We start from the raw sequence: 9,023 nt of genomic DNA, 5'->3' as shown, positions 1-9,023 counted from the left end.
CGGTCTACCCCAGCCAAACTCTAACTCAGACGACGCTGGGCCAATTGTGAGCTGCCCTATGGGACTCTCAATCATAGCCGGTTGGTTTACAGCCTGGAATCGAACTAGGGTCTGTACTGATGCCTCTAGCACTGAGATGCAGTGCCTTAGACTGCTGCATCACTCGGGAGCCCCCGTTGCTGATCTCAACGTTGTGAACAGAGTGCCCCTTGGTGACCGTGGGGTTATGGTATGGGCAAGCATAAGATATGGAAAATGAATACAATTGCATTTTATCGATGGCAATTTGAATGCACTGCAATACCGTGACGAGATTCTGAGGCCCATTGTCGTACCATTTATACGCCGCCATCCCCTCATGTTTCAGCATGATAATGCATGGCCCCATGTTGCAAGGATGTGTACACATTTCCTGAAAACTGAAAATGTCCCAGTTCTTCCATGGCCTGCATACTCACCAGAAATGCCACCCATTGAGCATGTTTGGGATGCTCTGGTTTGACATGTACGACGGCATGTTCCAGTTCCTGATAATATCCAGAAACTTCGCACAGCCATTAAAGAGGACTGGGACAACATTCCACAGGCCACAATAAACAGCCTGATAAACTCTATGCAAAGGAGATGTGTTACGCTGCATGAGGCAAATGGTGGTCACACCAGATACTGACTGGTTTTCTGATCCACACCCCTACCTTTTTTTAAGGTATATGTGACCAACGTCGTACATTATCTGTATTTCTAGTGATGCAAAATCCATAGATTAGGGCCTAATGAATGTATTTAAATTGACTGACTTCCTTATATGAACTGTAACTCAGTAAAATCTTTGAAATTGTTGCATTTTGCGTTTATTTTTGTTCATTATAGTTTTACCAGCTAGCTATGTAACATCATTGACAAGGGCTGACATTTGTTATGATCATGACCGTGGAGGCTTTTAAAAATCACTAAATTATAGGCATGATGCAAGATAGGATTCCAAACAGATGTAAATATCAATTATTGTCAATCAAGCAAGCTATCTAGCTAAGTTTACTAGCGAACAATGAGAAGAAACAATAATACAACGATTTAACTGTTGTAAATCTCTAAAACTGATAAGCTGGTTTTACTATAAAAATATTTGCCTAAGCATGCCTGTTTGACTTGGCTGTACCCAAACGCTGTCTGCCTACCTACCTACTGTAGGTACATTTGTATGGTCTGGTCACTGTGCAAAGGTTGAGGGTAATGCCATATTTCCTTCTATTATGCTAGATATTGTTCTTAAATATAATCTATGTGCCTATGTACATGTATGCATGTTCAACTAGTCTACCCTAATGGCCTCTGCAGAGCTCAGCTCTGTACCGCATCGCTGTGCATCGACCCGCACTTTGTACCAATGCGGAGGGCTTCGTATAGCTCCACATTGACATGATTTGCTGACAGTAGGTGGGGGCGGGAGGTTCAGTATACAGTACCAGTCAAAAGTTTGGACACACATACTAATTCAAGGGTTTTTCTTTATTTGTATTATTTTCTACATTGTAGAATAATAGTGAACACATCAGAACTATGAAATAACGCATATGGAATCATGTAGTAACCAAAGAAGTGTTAAACAAATCAAAATATATTTTTAATTCTTCAAAGTAGCCACCCTTTGCCTTGATGACAGCAGAGTTATTGTGCAAATTTGTAACATAATACAAATTGTAATTCGTAACATATCATATACAAAATGGATGATAACATCCAATAATACATACCATACGAAATGTAACATATCATACTAAAAGGAATGTCTTGGATTTACATTCAGAATAATATGAAATACTCTGACACCAGGCATGGATTATGGTTATTGTAGTTAATTACAACGTTTTCTGCGCTATGTAGAATATTGGTCTATTGGAAACTACAACCCCCTACTACATCACACAGTTCAGACTTGATCTGATTTGTCTCTACAGAAACTGCATATCGAGCTTACATAATTTTCTTTATTAAATTAAATTCTAATAATTGAACTGACGTCGGGTTCATGACAAAACGACATGCATATACTGGGAGTACCAGTACCAGATCAATGTGCAGAGGTACGAGGTATTTGATGTAGCTATGAACATGACGGTAGGGTATAGTGACTAGGCATCAGGACAGATAATAATAACAGTAAAATAAAGAACAGAGTAGCAGCAAATGATCAGTGTAAAAGTATGTGTGTGTAGTGTGTGTGTAGAAAAGGCTCTGCATGGTCAATTTGACGCCAGCCTCCGCAGACGTCAGGGCTTACATACTTCTTGCGCTTAGCAGAGCAGAGCTATTGTGAAGGAAGTTGTCAAAGAAGTGAGTTTGTATTTATATAGGATGTACCGCCCCTAAAAATGAATGGCCCCGGAGGGGATGGTTGCAGTTTCACGGGCTCCTAACCAACTGCGCTATTTTGTTAGTTTTTTTGCATTGTTTGTAACTAATTTTGTACATAATGGATGCTATGCTACAGGACTGTTTTGCTAGCACAGACTGGAATATGTTCTGAGATTCATCCAATGGCATTGAGGAGTATACCAGCTCAGTCACCGGCTTCATCAATAGTGCTTTGATGAGGTCGTCCCTACAGTGACCGTATGTACATTTCCCAACCAGAAGCCATGGATTAAAGGCAACATCCGCACTGAGCTAAAGGCTAGAGCTGCCGCTTTCAAGGAGTGGGACACTAATCCAGACGCTTATAAGAAATCCCGCTATGCCCTCAGAAAAACCATCAAACAGGCAAAGCGTCAATACAGGACTAAGATTGAATCCTACTACACTGTCTCTGATGCTCGTTAGATGTGGCAGGGCTTGAAAAACATTACGGACTACAAAGGGAAACCCAGCCTCGAGCTGCCCAGTGACACGAGCCTACGAGACAAGCTAAATGTATTTTATGGTCGCTTTGAGGTAAGCAACACTGAAGCGTGCATGAGAGCACCAGCTGTTCCAGACGACTGTGTGATCACGCTCTCCGTAGCCGATGTGAGGAAGACCTGTCAAAAGATCAATATTCACAAAGCCGCGGGGCCAGACGGATTACAAAGGCGTGTACACAAAGCATGCGTGGATCAACTGGCAAGTGTCTTCACTGACATTTTCAACCTCTCCCTGACTGAGTCTGTAATACCTTCATGTTTCAAACAGACCACCATAGTCCCTGTGCCCAAGAAAGCAAAGGTAACCTGCCTAAATGATTACCGCCCTGTAGCACTCACGTCGGTAGCCATGAAGTGCTTTAGGCTGGACATGACTCACATCAACACCATAATGCCGGTGTTGGACATGACTCACATCAACACCATCATGTCGGAAACCCTAGACCCACTCCAATTCACATACCGTCCCAACAGATCCACAGATAAAGAAATCTCAATTGCCCTTCACACTGCCCTTTACCACCTGGACAAAAGGAACACCTATGTGAGAATGCTGTTCATTGACTACAGCTCATCGTTCAACACCATAGTGCCCACAAAGTGCATCACTAAGCTAAGGACCCTGGGATTAAACACCTTCCTCTGAAACTGGATACTAGACTTCCTGACGGGCTGTCCTCAGGTGGTAAGAGTAGGTAACAACACATCTGCCACGCTGATCCTCAACACTGAGGTCACTCAGGGGTGCGTGATTAGTCCCCTCCTGTACTCCCTGTTCACCCACAACTGCGTGGCCAAGCACGACTCCTACACCATCATTAAGTTGCTGACGACACAACAGTGGTAGGCCTGATCACCGACAACGATGAGGCAGCCTGTAGGGAGTAGGTCAGAGAACTTTCAGTGTGGTGCCAGGACAATAACCTCTCCCTCAATGTGAGCAAAACAACGGATCTGATTGTGGACTATAGGAAAAGGAGGGCTGAACAGGCCCCCATTAACATCGACGGGGCTGAAGTGGAGCGGGTCGAGAGTTTCAAGTTCCTTGGTGTCCACATCACCAACGAACTATCATGGTCCAAACACACCAAGACAGTTGTGAAGAGGGCACGACAACACCTTTTCCCCCTCAGGAGACTGAAAAGATTTGGCATGGATCCCCAGATCCTCAAAAAGTTCTACAGCTGCACCTTCGAGAGCATCCTGACTTGAGAGCATCCTGAGCATCCTCATCACCGCCTAGTATGGCAATTGCTTGGCATCTGACCGTAAGGCACTACAGAGGGTAGTGCGTATGGCCCAGTACGTCACCGGGGCCAAGCTTCCTGACGTCCAAGATCTATATACTAGGCGGTCTCAGAGGAAGGCCCAAAAAATTGTCAAAAACTCCAGTCACCCAAGTCATAGACTGTTCTCTCTGCTACCGGAGCGCCAAGTCTAGGACCAAAAGGCCCCTTAACAGCTTCTACTCCTAAACCATAAGACTGCTGAACAACTAATCAAATGGCCACCTGGACTATTTACATTGACCCTCTCCCCCTCTGTTTTTACACTGCTGCTACTCGCTGTTTATTATCTATGCATAGTCACTTTACAAATGACCTTGACTAACCTGTACCCCCGCACATTGACTCGATACTGGTACACCCTGTATATAGCCTCGTTATTGTAATGTAATTTTCTTGTGTTACTTTTTTTAAACTTTAGTTTATTTAGTAAATATTTTATTAACTCTATTTCTTGAACTCCATTATTTGTTAAGGGCTTGTAAGTAAGCATTTCATGGTAAGGTCTACACATGTTGTATTCGGCACATGTGACAATTATTAGATTTTTTTTTAACACACCTGCATATGTAGTGTGTGTATCTGTAGAGTATTAATGAAAGCCAACATGATGTCAGTTTTGATTGTTTGTCATCTACATCATCAGATCAAATGTTTTAATAGGCAATCACAGAAACAGACAGTCAAACAAACACACACACAGTACACCTCAATTGTCACGTTCTGACCAGTAAAGGGGTTATTTGTTATTGTAGTTTGGTCAGGACGTGGCAGGGGGTGTTTGTTTTATGTGGTTCGGGGTTTGTTGGGTTATGTTATTATGTAAGAGGGGTGTTTGTTTAGAGTGTTCCGGGGTTTTTGGGCTATGTTCTTGTTAGTTTATTTCTATGTTAGTTCTAGTCTTTCTATGTTAGTTAATGGGGGTTGACCTTCAATTGGAAGCAGCTGCTCCTCGTTGCTTCTAATTGAAGGTCTTATTTAAGAGGGGTGTTTTTCCTATGGGATTTGTGGGTAGTTGTCTCCTGTTTTGTGTCTGTACACCTGACAAGACTGTTTAGTGGCGTTTTTGTATACGTGATTGGTTTGTTTTCCTTCTTCAACAATAAAAAGAAGATGAGTATACATATTCCCACTGTGTTTTGGGCTGATCATTACGACACCCGTTACATCAATCGTGCTGACAACTGCATAAAAGACTATTGACAGTAAAATAATAAGGACACAACTTTAAACTCTTACTTCACGAAGAGAAATCTAGAGTAGGTAGTTTTGCCAGAACAACAATCATTTGGGTCTCAACTTTCTTTACACTTGCACGAACAAATCAGAGAGGAATTAAACAAAGCTCAAGTGGCTTTTTTTCCGCTGTGAATCAGGCAAAAATAATTAAGTACTTCTGGGTCATGGATTTTTGGAATCCTTCAGAATAAGAGTCCTGTTCTGTATAATTTGTAAATGAATAATTAGGGCAAGAATTACGTAAAATCGGCACAATTATCGATATATTTTACATTGTGTCACAGTAAAAGAGGGGTCCATTCTACTGTTAGATACCTGCAAGGACTAGGAAGGGATAAGATAGTCGGGTGGGTATGGGTGATTGGTGTAGGCCTACGTATGGGCTCCCGAGTGGCGCAGCGGTCTAAGGCACTGCATCTCAGTGCTAGAGGTGTCACTACAGACCCTGGTTCGATTCCAGGCTGTATCACAACCAGCCGTGATTGGGAGTCCCATAGGGCAGCACACAATTGGCCCAGAGTCGTCCGGGTTAGGGTTTGGCCGGGGTAGGCTGTCATTGTAAATAAGAATTTGTTCTTAACTGACTTGCTTAATTAAATAAAGGTAAAAAAATATATATATGTATTATATAGCCTAGTTCAGAGTTTACTCTATTTGATAAATGCTGTTTGTTTTATTTCACATAAAGACAAAAATGTCTTTATACTTTTTAGCTCAGCTACTTTTGGGTTGTTTCCAATTATAAATGAAACGCTGTTTCCACACAAGACTTTAACGTGTTTCTGACTGGCATTATGGTGCGTAATTCCAACCATCAACAAAATTGTGCGTAACGACCAACCTTATTGAGATGCAAACTAATGGAAATCTGGTTTGGCATTTGATGAAGCACTTTGGCAGTTTGAAGTGACTCAAATCAAATTCTTTATTTTTTTTGCATATCCAACTCGAATCTGTTATTTTTCCTGTAGTCTGAACAGCCAAAAGCAAATGGATTCGAATATTTCAAGCCACATACAAATCTTATTCTTGGCCATGCAATGTGTCTGAACGATCAAATCTGATTTATTTGCTCTCAAGTGGTTTTTAGACTGTTATTTGGCATATCTTATTGCTTGCTAGCTACTTTGTTGACAATTTAACAAGAACATGTGGTAGCCAACTAGCTTGTTAATTGTTTACATACAAATTAGTGAATGTGCTATAAAGCTAAATAGTTACCTAGCTAGCTAATTGGATTCTGTGGCTAGCCAAAAAGGACTTGTTTTGAAAGTGTTCCTTTATTATGATTTTGAACGTTCAAAGCAACTGGGAAACATCCATGGCAGGCATTGTTGTCACTTTAGCTGGCTACGTAACTTCTGAGTGATAGGAAGCACGAGCCCCACCACCAATCATCCTTTGTGATGTGTGTTTTGTCCTATATTTTTTTTTTTTTTTTTTTTTTAATTATCCCAGCCCCCGTCCACGCAGGAGGCCTTTTTCTTTTTGGTAGGCTGTCATTGTAAATAAGAAGTTGTTCTTAACTGACTTGCCTAGTTAAATAAAATTAAAATAAATAAATAAATACCACTGCACACACATCTGTCCGTACTATGATCACTAGCGTAGCAATGCCAGCAAATGACTGCTATCTGAACACACACATTTCTGATTTGGTCACTTTTAACTTGCTGTTTGGACAGTGAATATTCCCAAACGGATTTGAAAAACAAAACTGATTTGAGCATTAACCTGCAGTGTGAACAAGGCTTTACAGACTGACATACCCATCTAATTAGCTAGATCATGGATGGGCAACTGGCAGCCCACAGGCTTTGAAGGCCCTTGGACTGAGTTTACGAACTCAGTCGGCGTCCAATATGAAGAATGTACTGCATTTATGCCGATTGGCAACTCTTTAAGGCCTGCAAAAGGAGCAGCAACGCACAGATTAATTGTGCATGAGTTGCCAAATCATGGGGCAAATCAGTCTAAACAATAGTACTTTGTCCCTATTTTCAACGCTTTTGTGTCATATTTTTTGTTAAACCGAATCAAAAGACGGCAGCGCTGCTGTGCTGAACTCTGCAACATGGATAGATGGAAATCGACACATAATGCTAGAAATGAAGAAACATATCCTATTTGTATGAGGGGTTGAAACTGGTTCAGGGAACAGAGCCAAAAACCAGAAAATAATGACATTTTTCGAGGAACAGAACCAGAACTGAGAACGAAAGTGATCTATGCTGTTCTGGAACAGAACCGTTCTTTTAAAAGCATGTTATTTTACACAAAGCACGTATGCAAAGCCCTGACTGTCATTCAGGAACTTATTCCAGTGTCTGCCTGCCTGCCAGCTGAAAATCTTTGCCAGTGTGTGTGTAGGCTACCCTCTCAGAAGCATGCACGTTACAGGCGTGATTCAGATATTAGAATTTTAATTAGAGAACAATGGATTAACTTTTTCAATGCTAGTTAAGGATACTATAGTTATCACATTTCACATTTGATGTATTAACTACAAAAAGGTAAGACGTGTTTTTATTTTAATTCTGGAGCCGCTCTGCACACACAAGCTTGTTAGCTAGCTAGCATGTTATCTAGCTCTGGTCTAGCTCTCAAGCTCTAGGCGGCAGTATGTGCAATGTAATGAAACTGAGAGTCATGATCAAGGGCTAGCTCTGGTCCAACGTTAGTTAAGCCAACTCTCTGAAGTTCAAAGACATTCAAAGTTCCTTCATAGAAGCCGCTCCTCCGTAGGGATAATTCTGTGGGCCTAGCTAATTCAGATAATGCATGTCATAACAGCAAGATGCCCAGCACGCTCTCCTCACCCGCAAAATTTCAGGCACATGTCGCACCCTACATTACACCTGTATGTCCAATGCATAGCTTTCTTGAGCCATAGCAAGCTTCTGTATCCAATGGTGAAGTAATTGGATTTCGAGCTAAATGTAAAAAAAAAAAAAAAAATTCAGAGAGTTAAGAAAGGAACAATATAAACCATGATTATTTTGGTTCGAACCAGTTCAGAACTTTATTTTGCTGGTCGGAACAGTAAAACAGAACGGGAAAAAAGAATTGTTCTGTTCAGAAAGAAACGATTGGAAAATAATATAGGTTCCAACCACTGATATCAGTCTAAACAATCAGTATATCGACGTGTTTAGATATAGGCAGAAACTCAAACAGGAAGTACCCGTGCTTCAAACTATTCAACGCTGGTCTGACCAATCGGAATCTATGCTTCAGGATTGTTTTGATCACGTGGACTGGGATATGTTCCCGGGTAGCTTGCGAAAATAATCGAGACGCGTACATGGATACGGTGACTGAGTTTATAAGGAAGTGTTTAGGAGATGCAGTACCCACAGTGACTATTAAAACACCCTAACCAGAAACCATGGATAGATGGTAACATTCGCGCAAAACTGAAACCATGAACCACCGCATTTAACCATGGCAAGGTGACTGGTAATATGGCAGAATACAAACAGTGTAGTTATTCACTCCGCAAAGCAATCAAACAAGCTAAACATCAGTATAGAGATAAAGTGGAGTCGCAATTCAACGGCTCAGACACGAGAGTATGTGGCAGGGACTACAGACAATC

Source organism: Salmo trutta, chromosome 24 (genome assembly GCF_901001165.1).
Source record: "Salmo trutta chromosome 24, fSalTru1.1, whole genome shotgun sequence".
NCBI lineage: Eukaryota > Metazoa > Chordata > Actinopteri > Salmoniformes > Salmonidae > Salmo > Salmo trutta.
The sequence above is the reverse complement of the archived record's forward strand: the minus strand, read 5'-3'. Positions refer to the sequence as shown.